Source organism: Triturus cristatus, chromosome 4_2 (assembly GCF_964204655.1).
Source record: "Triturus cristatus chromosome 4_2, aTriCri1.1, whole genome shotgun sequence".
Classification (NCBI taxonomy): Eukaryota; Metazoa; Chordata; class Amphibia; order Caudata; family Salamandridae; genus Triturus; species Triturus cristatus.
This window is the reverse complement of record NC_140586.1, coordinates 661,249,310-661,263,230: the sequence shown is the minus strand read 5'-3', so window position 1 is coordinate 661,263,230 and position 13,921 is coordinate 661,249,310. Positions and strand designations below refer to the sequence as shown.

At 45.5% G+C, this 13,921-nt stretch overlaps 1 protein-coding gene across 12 annotated transcripts in view; it reads left to right on the top strand.

Moving 5' to 3' along the window:
- PATJ (PATJ crumbs cell polarity complex component) overlaps positions 1–13,921 on the top strand; it is a 1,359,209-nt gene that overhangs the window by 945,047 nt on the left and 400,241 nt on the right. The gene's annotated exons all lie outside the window — the stretch shown is intronic.

Genomic DNA, 13,921 nt, shown 5'->3' with positions numbered 1-13,921 from the left:
TGGTGATCCGTGGCAGCCGGAGCAGGTCACGAAGCTGACAAAAGCTACAGCGGAGGTCCAGGCCGGGTTCCTGCCAGGTTTACGTTTAGGTTTGTGTACCGGGGGTGTCCATCGCCGGGGTTTAGAGCCTGTTTGGGGGAGCCTCTGTTGGAGCTTCACCCGAACACGTCTTCTTCCATCGCTGCCGTAGCCACGCCCCCCTTAAGCGTAGTTCCCCATACCTCAGATTATTATGCCACAGTCTCGGGAGGATCTGTAAGGAGGAGAGATGAATGTAAAGAGAAACGATGTAGAAGCAGAGAAACGGAGTAAAAGCGCTAGAGAAAACATGACTACCTTAAGGGGCAGTGGTCGCTATCAATAAGAACAGGTCATACATTAAGGTGTATGTAGTTGGCTGGAGTCAACAACCTGTGCCCACCTATGTGCCACCTTTATGGGTACGTAGAGTTTGGCAATGTTGCAGAACATGCCCAAATAACATATGTGCATACACATCTTTATTGTGGACCCAACTTGTAAAGAGGCCATCAGATGATGCAGCTGGGCCAGCGACTGCTGGGGGGGACTGGAATTGCATTTCCACTAACTTGGAATATAATGTCAATTCAACACAATGTTGGTAGTGGTAGGTTCAGTAGGAAGGGAGCTTAACCCTATTGGAAAGAGTGGAGTGCCTAGACAGGCGTCTGGAGTCATCAAGCAATGCCCACCCATGTACCTTATTATAGGCCTAGAGGTGGAGGGAGATGAGACCAGTGGATCAGTGACTAATTTGTTAGGTGGGAATAGTAGTTCCTCCATCCTCGAATTTTAATGCTATAATTGTTGGTATAAACGCTAGGTTAGTACAATCGTTAAAGAGGGGAGACAACTTTTAAACAAATAGGCCAAACAGCAAGAGAAGTAGGAAGTAAAAAGCACAGCAAAATGGACAGGAGCTATTAATGCAAATGTAAAGGCACGCCCCCGCGTCCAATATGGAGGACATAGAAAGACACTTGCAGGCAAGTATCTCTGCCTAATATTCATCGCTGTTATAGAACCTGTCTGTTAAAGTTTCACGTTCTCCTCAGAAGGCTGATTGTTGTGTTGGGTACAGTTTGTTACTTGAACAACTGCAAGGCACGAGTACCGTCCGAGAATGCCCAAACAGTACTGGCGAGAGGCCATCTTGAATCTGGGACCGTTGCAGAATATCGTTTCAGTGCATTGTTGACGTCAGTTGTGCAATGAGTGCTGTGAAACAGAGCAGCCGGAAAGAATCCTACCTACTGGTTCTGTCTCGCACGTTCAAAATTGTACTAGAAAGGAGCGATTCCTTGCAGGTCTGTTTAATAAAAAATGCGCCTCCTAGGGGAGCGCTTCTCTGGGATAAACTGCGAGAACAATATCAACAGGCAGCCCAGTGGGGCTGTAAAATCAATACCGGGGCCTGCTGTTTCTAAAATAAATTGAAGTATCCGATAAGAGCAGACGAACAGCCTGCGCGGTGCGGGTCATTTGTTCTGCCGAGCAGACGGTCACCCAATAAGAGGGTATGGGAAATGTTTTTTAATGACAACGTGCTGAGCTAGAAGGTGGCAGGCGCGCAACGCCCATTAGGCTGAAAGGGCTTTATTTTTTTTAATTCAATTTACAATCTGAAGTCTCACACTTCAAAAAGTACATTTCTTTAACTTGGACGCGTTCCACTTAAGTACTCTGAAATTAATTTCTGCAGTGACTGACATTTATCAGGATTCACGGTGTCCAAATGTAAACTTTGAAGCATTGGTGTCTGAGATGGTGATGCTGTTAGCAGGGCCACAGGAATTATGCTATTCAGTCATTTTTCAAATAATTTTGGAGTTGCTGCATTTGCCACATAATCCTTTGTCTGTTGCATAATCTGTAGATTTTCACACACAAAAAATAGTTTTTAGTTCAATCGGTAAAAACATGTGGATAGTGTACCTGCGCCCTGGAAGGCCCCTCGCAAAGGTTGAATGGTCATATTTCAGTTTCTTAATGCTGTATTTAGATGTTAAATTGGTATTGATAAGGTGAAATCTTTCAGCGAAAGTGTTACCATGTGTAAAAATGACAAAATAATAAGGTAATACTATCACATTACGCTGTGTAATTTGCTTTTTCTTGATGCATAATTTAGTCAACACTGCTGCATAATTTGACCCTACTCTTCCACATAATTCCTATGGCCCTGGCTAGTGATGAACCGAGAGGCAAGTCAGTTGTCATGTATGTTGTCATGTAAAACCCACTTAGATTTTTAGAACATATGGAGCAACATTAAGGTCTATTAAAACATAAAAGTGAAATTTTTGTACAGTGCACATGCTAAATTGAGAATTTTTTTAAGGTGTACTTAAAAGGGACAGTAGACAACATGGCGGCACAGTTAAACAAGGTAAATGCCTAGGATAAAGCAGATTTTGTCTAGCAGGTAACCCATGTTCGGAAACGGGTTTCCTGGTTTTACAGTGCACAATTTATCCACTAGATGAAAGGGAAGTGGCGTTGTGACTGATATAAGGACGTGGGTGCCAGAATAAACAAGAAGACTTAGCCTGAAGTCCCAAGAGAACCCTTTCCAGAGCCTGATCTCAGCATCTGGGTCTGCCCTTCAGTGACTCTTCCACCTCTAGAAAAGTAACTTTTGGCATGTCCAAAAGGCTAACATTTTGTTGCAGGATCAGCTTCGATAACCATCTTTCAAATTACACCTGAATCCTCACTTGCCAACTGCCAAGGATGAGGTGAATTACTTACAGTTGTTCAAGGGATACATCATCCTGCATTCACACAGCTCACACTACACTCACACAGGTTGGCAAGTCATCCTCCGCTCACACGGGCTCACATTTTACTCTACCCATCCACTCACAAGCTGGTCACTGAGTTCTCACACGGTCACATCACTCACCCTGCCTGCACTCACACCTCTCACCCTCACTTACACAGGCATTCCTTTCTCCCTGGACTCACACTGCTCATGCTTACACCACTCACCGTCACTCAGCACTTCCAGACCACACCTCTAACACAGCACACATTAAACTACTCTACACTTGTGAACATGCCCACATCTACAAATGCAGTCACGGAATACCTGTCTTTGCCACAGCGCTAGATGTTTATTCAGTTCCATCAGTACCTACAGGTGCCCTGCAAGAGGGGAGAGTGCATTAAGATTACAGCAACGGAGATTGAGCTGGAGCTGTGGGGGCTGGTGTGGGAGCTGGGATCAGTTCTTGGCTGTGGGGATCATCCAAAAAGGGAGTGGTGAAAGCAGGCGAAGGCTGCAGGGTGGGGAGCAGCACAACAGGCTAAGGATTAAGCACTGCAAATGTGACTGTGATCTGGTGTGGGAGTTGACTGGTACTGCAGGCTAAGGGTGTGGTGCAGGTGGGGGAAGAATTTACGACTGAATAGATACTAGTTGGTCCTACACTGAGCCCCATTGGCCTCTATAACAGCAAGTGTGAAGAAAGGTGGGGTGGGGGTCACCTGTGGCCAGGCATGCTGTTTTTGCTGCTTCCGAATCCATAATGTAGACCAGCATTTGTGCCCTGTTGGCCTGCATAGCATTAGCACTCTGCAGGGGCTGGTATGGGATGGGAGAGCGTGCTGGGGCTACAGCTGGTGTGTGAGATGGTAGCAGTCCATGGAGGAGCCAGTGAAGTTGAGGAGAGTGAAGTGAGGTTGTAGGTTTATGTAAGAGGAGGGACCGGGATGAGGCTGTTGCGACACAAGACCGCAGGCTAAGGCTGCAGTGAATAGCACTTCTGGAGTGCAAGGAAGGTTGGGCAAAACAAACCTTTTTGTTTTGAATGTCACTAATGCAAATGGGGAAGAAAAGCAGGCAAGCTCACATGCCGCTGTGTCATTGCCCTGGACATAACAACCATTTTGGATGGGGGACATCCCTTGTTGGGAAGCTCTGGTCACCAATACGTTTACCAGTTATACTGCTGTTAGCTCACGTAGTAATATTCTTAGCCAATACTATCACATCATTGTGGAGGGTCTTCTCGCACAGTGCCACATTATTGCGTTTTAATGGGGTAGCTATGTTAGGTGCGTGAACACCACTCAGGAGTCAACAGGACTTGCAACAAGCACAGCACCCTTTCTTGGCAGCACCACACAAGTTCTGCCCAGTCAAATGCTGTAATCAAGGAAAACATGTGGGAGGAGTCAAAGTCTCTGAAGGTTGTGTTCCAGAAACCTTTTTCTGTTGATCACTCAAGGTATGGCGATAGCCAGACCTAAAACTACATCTCAGAAGTAATAAAACACATTCAATATGGTACTTGAAAACTCACATCATAGCATTATACATTAACACTTCAAGATTACCACAAGGAGTTATGTCATGTGTTGTGGAGTACTGGTGATTATCCAAAAGTTGTGAACTGTTTTTTAAACAGTATTAGTTTTATTCCCAAAATTTAGTGTAGGTGTTTGAAAATTCGGATCACCCATCACAGCCATATCTGTGCACCAGGGCATTATTTGAATAAGAAACGTACTTAGACACGCTTAAAACGGTATACTGCCTCAGGTACAATATTTGCATTGCTACTTAGCCTACTGCACCTTAGGATACTGTAATAACTCTTCGATCTTTCAGATGAGTCCCTCCTCTTGTGAGTCGTGGCATGTCCCTATTAGGTTAGTTTCGTGAGACATTAATCAAGGCTCAGGTTCAGTTACCCCAGTTCAGTTATGGTTGTGCTCAGTTCAGTACAGTCTCCTAGATACAGCTTAAAAAAATGCAGGTCTCTATACGTTTCAGCATCTTGTGGCTCTGATCTCGTCCGCTTTTAGTATGAGATGGCATGGTTGCAGCAGTGGCCCTCAGTCTGGGTAGGCCGCATCATAATGGGGCAGCCAGAGCTGCAGCCATGAGTCCTTCGGTGAATGCAGCTAATGGAAGTCAGTGAGGCCTCGTGGCAGGCATCAGACCTGCTTCTGGGTCAGGGTGTCCAATAGGGCCATTGTTTGTATGCATTGCACTGTACCCAGGTCCTTCGGCTTTGTTGGTCACCCCATTATTATGTAAGGGACATTCACCATGGACCCAACTCTTGATTTAGGCAGCAAGGTCAACCACGATAGTTCCTATTGAAAAATTGGCAGGCTGCACGCGATTCGCTCTTGGAACCACTCTTCTGGAGAGACTGCACACTCCCTCTTCGGATTCGCAGTTCACTTTCTGCAGTATTCTTTCTCCTGGTAGACCCTCCAGACTAGAGTCTGGCAGCTTCTGGTACTACCTGGACAGTCACATCTTCTGTGGCTTGACAGGCTCTTTCACACTCTCAACAGGCAGGCTGGCTTCTAGGTGCTTCAGACCAGGAGTATGGCTCTTCCAGAAAGGAAAGACTCCCTTTGAGGTACCCTCTCCTCTGGGAATCTGGCTGTTACACAGACACCCCATTCTGGTTGTTGTACAACAGTCCTCAACGTATGTTGCAGAATAATCCCTTCCTTGGTGTAAGGATTTAGAACTGGAATAACAAAGATGTAAGTAGCTCCCATGTTTTTTCAGTCAAAGCAGGTTTGCGGTGGTTCTTCTGTCATGTGTCCTCTCTAGGCTATTCTCCAGATTGAACCTTTGTGTAGAGTGATGCTCTTTCTTTGTTTTTTTGCAACCAGATTTTATTGGTTTTCAAAGACATAGTCAATATACATATACAGTGTTCACCGGTCAAGTCCCTTCCCATATTTGTTAGTGTAGAGTGATGCTCTTTAGAGCAAGGTAGTCTCCAGCCCGGAGTACTCCCAACAGAGGCCCAAAGAGGCATGAATTTTCTGCAACTTGTTTTCACCAGCCACAATGATCAGGATGAATACAAAATGCTGGCTTCACCTAAAAGATCTCTCTCACTGTGAACAACAAAGATGAGTCACACCCCAAACACCTACCAAATGACAGTACCAAAGAAAAACTAATCAGCAGCTCCACTCAGCAGGTTCTTTTTGAAAGAGCTGTGTCGCCTCTCCCCCATTTTCAAGAATGACAGCAATACTCTTTTGATCATCTGTGAAAACAATCTCACCTACATCTTGTGCACAGGAGCATTCTAGGGACTTCCAAAATGGGACCTGTGGGCCTCCCTTACTCTGGCTCACTCATGCACATACTGTATGTACTACACAAGCCACAAACACACACAATCCACTTGGATGTTTGTGCTAAGATCTAGGTTACACATTGATTTCAGAACTTTACCCAAGTGAGGCCGGCTACACAGATAGAAGGCTTGCTCACGAGTGTGCATTCACAAAGAGGGTATGCTACCACACCCTCTGTACATGCCAAACCCACGACAGGTGTGCTAGTCCACTGTCAGCAAAATGAGAGCATAATTGGTGCACCCCTCCAGGTCACATGACAGTTGCAGGACTTTGTTTGTGTCAGGGACAGAGGTTGGCCTCTGCACATGTTATATTAGCATGAGCTTAGAGCCAAAATCAAAAACGGAGTCAGAGTCAAGTACTCCGAACACGGCAACATGACTGCACACCCCACAGGGAACATTCTCAGTCCAACAGCATGTTCAAGCAATATTAGGTTTGCCTAAATTAATATGGCTTATCTTACAGTCTTTTCACTGCATATATGTTTATTTGAGTCTTATAAATATGCTTTTTTTGTGGATGCTAACAAGTGCATATTTGTGTCTTAATGTATAATCATTGGTATAATTATACATTATTACCGATCATTGTCCATCCCTACACAGTGCACACATGCAGGATTAACTGCTCCTCACCCTCTAAATGTTAAGTAGCGTGGATGTTTTCTTTTCTTCACAAGATTGATGAGTTGGTAGCAAGGAAAACTGACTGGAGCCAGTAATGTTAACACTCCTTGTGACATGGTGGCTGACTTGCTCAAGGGAGACCTGCCCTATGTCCTGGAGAGCTTACCTACAGGCTGTAGAGCTGAGAGTAGTCACAAACCCTAAACACAAGGCAGAAGATTTTAATAGAGAGAGCTGATGAGGGGCCTGCAGACCTAATGAGAGGCATCAAGGTCACAAACAACAGCTCCGCTAAAAGATTGCAGAGGAAAAAGCCCCCCCCCTGCTATAATATCTGAAGTGATACTTGCTGAAAGCTACCTCGCCCTGGTTCCTGCTTGTTGCATTCTGCTGCATTCATCTGACTTCGTCAGAAGCTCGCCGGACACGCTACGCGGGTCCCGCATCGCCGTGTCATCACATGTGCCTGGAGTGAGGCTATCACGCTGTGGGCTGTGTTAAGTGCAGCAGGGCTGCAAGCAACTGAACAGGGACTCCATCTCCCAGGAGTCCCTGTGTGAACGATCTGCGCCTGGACGCTCTCCCTGCTTGCCACGCCCCCTAACCGCCTCCACCCTCATAAGTGACCTCGTTCACCGCTGCGCGGGAGCGTCCCGGGAGAAGCCCGGGACAAGGGCGGGACAGTCTGCGACAGTCCACGACTGGTAGAGACTGGACTGGGCCGTGCACTCTGCTCGTATTTGGTGAGGCGCCGCCCCATCCTTTTGTCGGGTTATTGTATTTTATCTTATTGGCCTTGCTCTGTGATCTGGGTTGCTCGCTTATTTTGACCTCTATGTAAGTGTTGTTTTTCAAGCCTTAAGTAGGATTACACTGTATTGGGGCATTCAATGTCTAAGCAAAGGGCGGCCTCGGTATCGAATACCATGGACAATTATTTAGTTCAGGTTGTTGCTAAAATAAATAGTGAGAGGAGGTCCTCATTAGGTTTGGGTTCATTCTCTAAGTCTGCTCCGCCTGAATCTATACGGGCCGAACCTCCAGAACTCGATAACAGTGGTATCATTGAAGCAGCATGCGATCAAGCAGACGACCACATTTTTGCTCAAAACACCTCTACGAATTATGTTGTCGGTAGTGAAGAGGAGGTTGAGTTAGAAATATTAGAGGATAAAGCCCCGTCCCCAGTACCTGTCCCTCGAACTACTAGAGGAGGCAGAAAGGTCCAGCCTAAACGGGGTGGATTACGTTCGGGCAGGAAAAGGCCCGCCTCCCCACCTAGTAATATTGATGTAGCGGACGAAAGTGGATTGATTGATGATGCGCGTGTGTCCCTAACAAATGAACAGCTTAAAAAGTTTACGTGCATGATTGACTCAAAGATTAAGGGTATCGTCAAGCCTCTGGTAGCTAAAATAGATAAGCTAACGGACGAAGTGACCAGATTAGGGGGGCTACTGAACAAAACTTTAGTTGAGGTAAAAAAAACGCCAGCTGAAGTAGTACAGAGAGTCGAGACCGAAAGGAAAACTACGAGGCCTGATGGAGGTGTGGGTGGGAATCCATTGCCCAAGTGTCCTACTGCTCCCGATAAATGCAGGAGAAGACGAGTCTGGGGGTGAGGTTCCCCCAGTAAGTCCTACTGCCCTGAATTCATTGAAAGGCTCGGTGGAACTTATTGTTGAGGCCTCCCCCTTAGTTTTGGTTTTAGCTAATGTTCCACCACTGACGTCTGGCCAGGTGGAATCCACATCTTCCCTGCTGACCAAAGCACTGGACTAGTTAACTAATAACATGGTAATAACCCCCTGGGGTAAGAACCAGTTAGTGGACGAACTAGTCATGGCAAGAAGGGTGGATTGGATAGGAAGTGGTCCAAAAAGATTTAGGGGGGACTGTGTTGTGTTGAACTTTACTGACCCGGCAGTACTGACTAATATATTACCAAATTTACTCCCCCCTCAGCGTAGATCAACCAATATCATTCCACTCACACTTGACTTCTTCTATCAAAGGAGGGGAAGTGGCCTCAATCCGAGCATTTTGAGGACAAAATGGAATTTGGTACAAAACAAACGGGGAAGGGCTACCCAAATTAACGAGGGGGGATTCAACATAGAAAATAGGTTCTCAGCTCTATCTAATCTGAACGATTGCGACTGACTTGTTGGGGGCAAGAGTGCAGTACCTTGTGAACCAACTGGCCCAAATAGTTTAAGTACCCTCACCAAGAAGAGCAATGTACGTGGCAAGAAGACATTGGCAGGTAGTGTGTCGGCTGAGCCTCAATTGTATACTGTTGCATCTATTGTACGCTGTACTTCTGAGACTGACCCGAAAGGAGAGGGTGACATTCTTCCCGGTGGGTTTGGAGGTCGAACAATTGTTGCAGCTTCAGAAGTGGGTAAGGCCATTTATCTTGACCCTGTTCCGAACGCCTTGGATGGTCCTGCGGCCGAGGTGGGATAATTAATGTCTTGGAACCTTGCTGGGCTGCGTTCTAAACTTGACTCAGCTTTGTTAACTCCTTTGATGTTTGTGTATTTCAGGAGACTTGGGCATGTGAACCCGTATTTGTGTTGGGATATTTGAATTTTTCTGTGCACGCTCAAAAAGGCCCAAAGGGGAGACCAATGGGGGGTCTCACTATTTGGGTTCGGCAGTCCCTAAATCTATCAATTAAAGCTATGGAAACTAGTCATAGCGATATCCAGTTAATTAAAATGTCCACTGGCACTATAGGAAAACTTGATATTTATAATATCTACGCCAGAGGCAACAAGGGAGGCAGATCAGAGGTATCAATTGCCTTGGGTACCCTTCTTGACACGCATTCGCAAGACAATAATATTGTCATTGCAGGTGATTTCAATCGGACTTTTGAACCTCTAGTCGCTGGTGAAGACTCCCTTGGGGACGAAGAGGATTCTCATTGGGGCATCCCTAGGTTAGAGTTGGCTCCAGTTATATGCTGGACTGAACGCCTTGTGTTTTGAAAAGGGTTTAAGAGCCTTGAATGGTAGAACAAAATCCGATAAACAAGGGGCTATGGCATTTGATAATGGGCGGCACAAAAGCAGAATAGACTATGTATTCTGTAGTATGACCTTATGGCCTAGGGTCTGCGACATGGAGGTTGTTGGGAGAAGTGAGAGTGACCACAACCACTTATGCGTGGAGCATGAATGGTGGCTAGCTGCCAATGGTCTCATAGGCCCTAATACTCTTGTTCCACCCTTGGTTGTTCCAGCAAATGATATGCGGAGGTTAAGGTGGGACAGGGTAGCAACCGATCAACAGGCCATTGATAAAATCAATTCTGAAACAGATAAAGCGATATTAGCTATGGAATCCGCTAATCCCTTTGCAGCTGGACTGGGTTGTGTGGTCAAAATTCATGACACTCTCTTTAGTATGATTAAAGGTCAGTTTTTGAAGCCTGCCAAGCGTTACGGGGTGAGAGCCCGCAAAGGTGCAAAATGGTACAATGCTAACTGTAGAAATGCACGACTTGCTTTAGGTCGTGCCATCAAGAGGAGGGAGCCCGCGTCTATCCGGCTAGCCAGGAAGGATTATAAAGCTTGTATAGTGAAGGCCAAGAAAGCCTGGGACGAGCACCACTGGACTGAACTAAAACGTGCTAGTGATAGAAAAGATTCTAGATCGTTTTGGACCATTGTCAAGTGGGGAGGTGAGGGAGTGGTGGACCCCCCTAATAACAATGTTCCACAGGATGATTGGGTAAAATTCTTTAGCACCCAGTATGCTGAGACATGTCAGAATGCAAGAGTAGATAGTATTTGTCTACCGACTTCTCAAGATAATCTCTTTAGTCATAAAGAGATTATGATTGCACTAAGCTCAGTAAATAGTGGGCGCGCCCCAGGGCTAGATGGCGTACCTGCTGATATTTGTATAAGTGATAAGGAACGGTGGTGTAAATACATCTACCTACTTATCAATACTATTGCGAAAGGAGCAGAGGTTCCGAAATCTTGGAGGGGTGCTATAATCATCCCAGTGTATAAAAAGGGCGATCGATCAAAGCCTGGTAACTATAGGCCGATAAGCCTCATTGATATCGTGCAAAAGATAGTAGGGCGGGTGATAGTAAACAGGCTTCTTGACTGGGTTGATGATAATAATGCTCTGTCACCCTTCCAAGGTTTTCGTAGGGCTACAAGTACAGTGGACCAGGTATTCCGGTTTTAACTACTGCAATGGAGGACTGTGGTGTCGGGGGGGGGGGGTTATAGCCTTTATGCGGCTTTCGTCGATTTACGGGCTGCCTTCGACCTGGTGCCACGGTCGAAGCTGTGGTTTGTTCTTAAGGATTTGGGGGTGCCAGAGGTGCTACTGTCACCGATAATGCGGCTTCATGAGTCAACTTTTGCTAAAATCCAGTGGGGTGGTCAGGGGATGGTCACAGCGGACTTCCCTGTTGAACGAGGTGTTCGACAAGGGTGCTCAATGGCACCAACCTTGTTTACTTTGTATATTAATGGTGTGGTCGCCCATATGCTATCAGCGCAGGTGGACGCTCCCTCGCTTTCTGGTACAAAAATTCCCATTCTAATGTTTGCGGACGACACGCTCATTCTATCCAAGACCCCAAGTGGTCTGCAGCGTGCTCTGTCCATTTTTGATCAATTCTGTGGGGAACACGGTCTTGAGGTCAACGTGACTTGTCACGATTTTTAATCCCCATCCTAGTTTTAAATCAAAGATTATCATGAGTGGTCGTCCTCTTGAGGTGGTGAACTCCTTTACGTATCTGGGTATTCTCATTGCTGACAATAGTAGGTGGTGCCAGCATATAGCTATTGCTACCTTGAGGCATAAGCAATTATCAGGTGCTATTAGCTCGGAACACAGAAAATCTTTGACGAAACCAGTTAAGCCTGCCTTGCAGGTTTACGAAGCGAAGGCGCTTGGGTCAGCTCTTTACGGGGCGGAGCTGTGGGGGTTCGAGAAGTTGAATACCCTACAAGCTTTGGAAAACAAGCTCTTCCGGGCAATTACAGGCACCCCGAAAAGTACTCCGCTGTTGCCTTTAAGGTACGATCTAGGTAGGAAACAAGTTTCCGATCTAGCTAGACTACGCCCAAGTCTATACTGGAGAAGGCTCTGGACGACTCCCGAGCTTTCCCATTATGCTGATGGTTTTGAAGACGTTATCAAAGCGGATTCATTCCATAAAATAGGGTGGCTCAAATCGCTGAAGGTAACATTGCTTGAATTAGGTTTGAGCTCGCTTTGGCTAGATCCAGTAGGAACAACATTTCCTACCAAGAGTGTCTTGAAAAATATCTATTGGGACTACGTTGCCATTAGGAGTATGAGTAGCTTTAGCACAGGGTCCATGACAGTGGGATTCCTTGAGGCGAAATTGTATCCAGCCCTGGAACCCTACTGGGATATTATAACCAAACCAGGTGATAGAAAACTTCTCTTCCAGTTGAGAGCCGGTGCCCTCCCCCTAAGAAGTCTTATACAGAAATGGGGAGGTGGGGTGTGTGATATCTGCCCAGCCTGTGGTTTGGGGAAAGAAACTCTTGCCCATTTTTTATTTTCTTGTAAGGCCTATTGTGTGCCTAGACGTGTATGGTTATCTCCAATGTGTAGGAACCTGGGGACTAATTGTAGTACTGTTGCCCTGCGAATTATATGTTCGAGTACTCTGTCTTGGATTTCAATTGCCACTGCTAAGTACATCGGATGGGCCTGGTCGATCAGGCAGAGACTGCTAGTCAACTGACTATTCTCTGCCTGGATAATTTCTCTGCACGTTTAGAGTTATGGCTTTTAGATATTTGTGTTTTTTAACCTAGTACATTTTATTCTTGTATAAACTTTTATCTTACTTGCCAACCTTGTAATAGGTGAAATTATTGTAATTAATTATTTTTTTTTTTTTACTTGAGACAACTGTGTATTGTTTGCTTTATTCCGACTGTTAACTCGAATAAAGCATTATTTGACTTGACTTGAAGTGATAGTACCATAGAACATCCTTGGTCCTTGGCAAGTACAGCTGAAGGCCTTCTCACCACTGCCCTTGCTGTTTGGAGGGCAAACCTGCATTACATCTCACCCACCAGTTTCACTTTTCTTGCCTTCCTTGCCCCTGCTCAACCACAATTTAGAAGCTCAATAGTCTAGCAGATAACCAAACACAAACACATCTAGAGTCACTCCCCTTTAATCTCATCAATTCTTCATCAATGTTGCAAATGCCTGTGGGCCAGCAAAATTGCCTGCAGACCCATGCCAAAGACTAGCTCTGGAGCCAATCCAGTCATAACTATCAACAACTCATTGAATATAGGTATTTTCCCAAAAGAGTTCTTACATAAAACCCTCGCTAAACCAAACAGGCTTTGAGCTAAGAGGTCCTTCTAACCACTGGCGAATAACAGACTGTTTTTCAAAAAGAACGATTGAAAGATCTGCCTCAAAACATATCCCTACATTCAAAGAAAATAACCTGCTTTAAGATTACCAAAACAGATTCTATTATGGCTGAGGCACAGAAGCAGCAGTGATTTCCACATGGGATGATTTTAAAACGACAGTGGCTTAAAGCTGGAGTTCCTGCACGCCTATTACTTGAACTCTCCCTTGCCTTTGATACTGTTCACCATCCCAAGCTTCTACGGAGACTTGACAGCATCAGCGTGCAGGGGGCATAACTGAAGCGTATTGCATCATTTCTCTTAGACAGATCATCCTCTCACTGCTCCCTTCACGTCAGCTCCATTAATTCACAACTAATGTACCAAACATCTTTACACCCTCTTTAACATTTATCTTAGCTCTACATTGCACCCAATATGCTCCTTCAATTTCAAGTGTTACTGTTAAGCAGATAATAAATCCTACTTGAGCATGAAAACTCATCTGACTCCTACTCAGTCTAACAATACCTCAATATCTAAGCAAAATATACACGTCATAAATCGAAATATCTATATGCAGTAAATGATCAAACCCCGCCCATCAACAATATTGCCTCAGCAAGTAGGCCAGCCAGCAACAACTGAGCACAATCAAGGAATCTAGGGATAAATACGGACTCCAGTTTGTCACTCATAATAAGATTGTGTTTGTCGAATACGTTTAAACTGCAGTTTGGCACTTCTTTC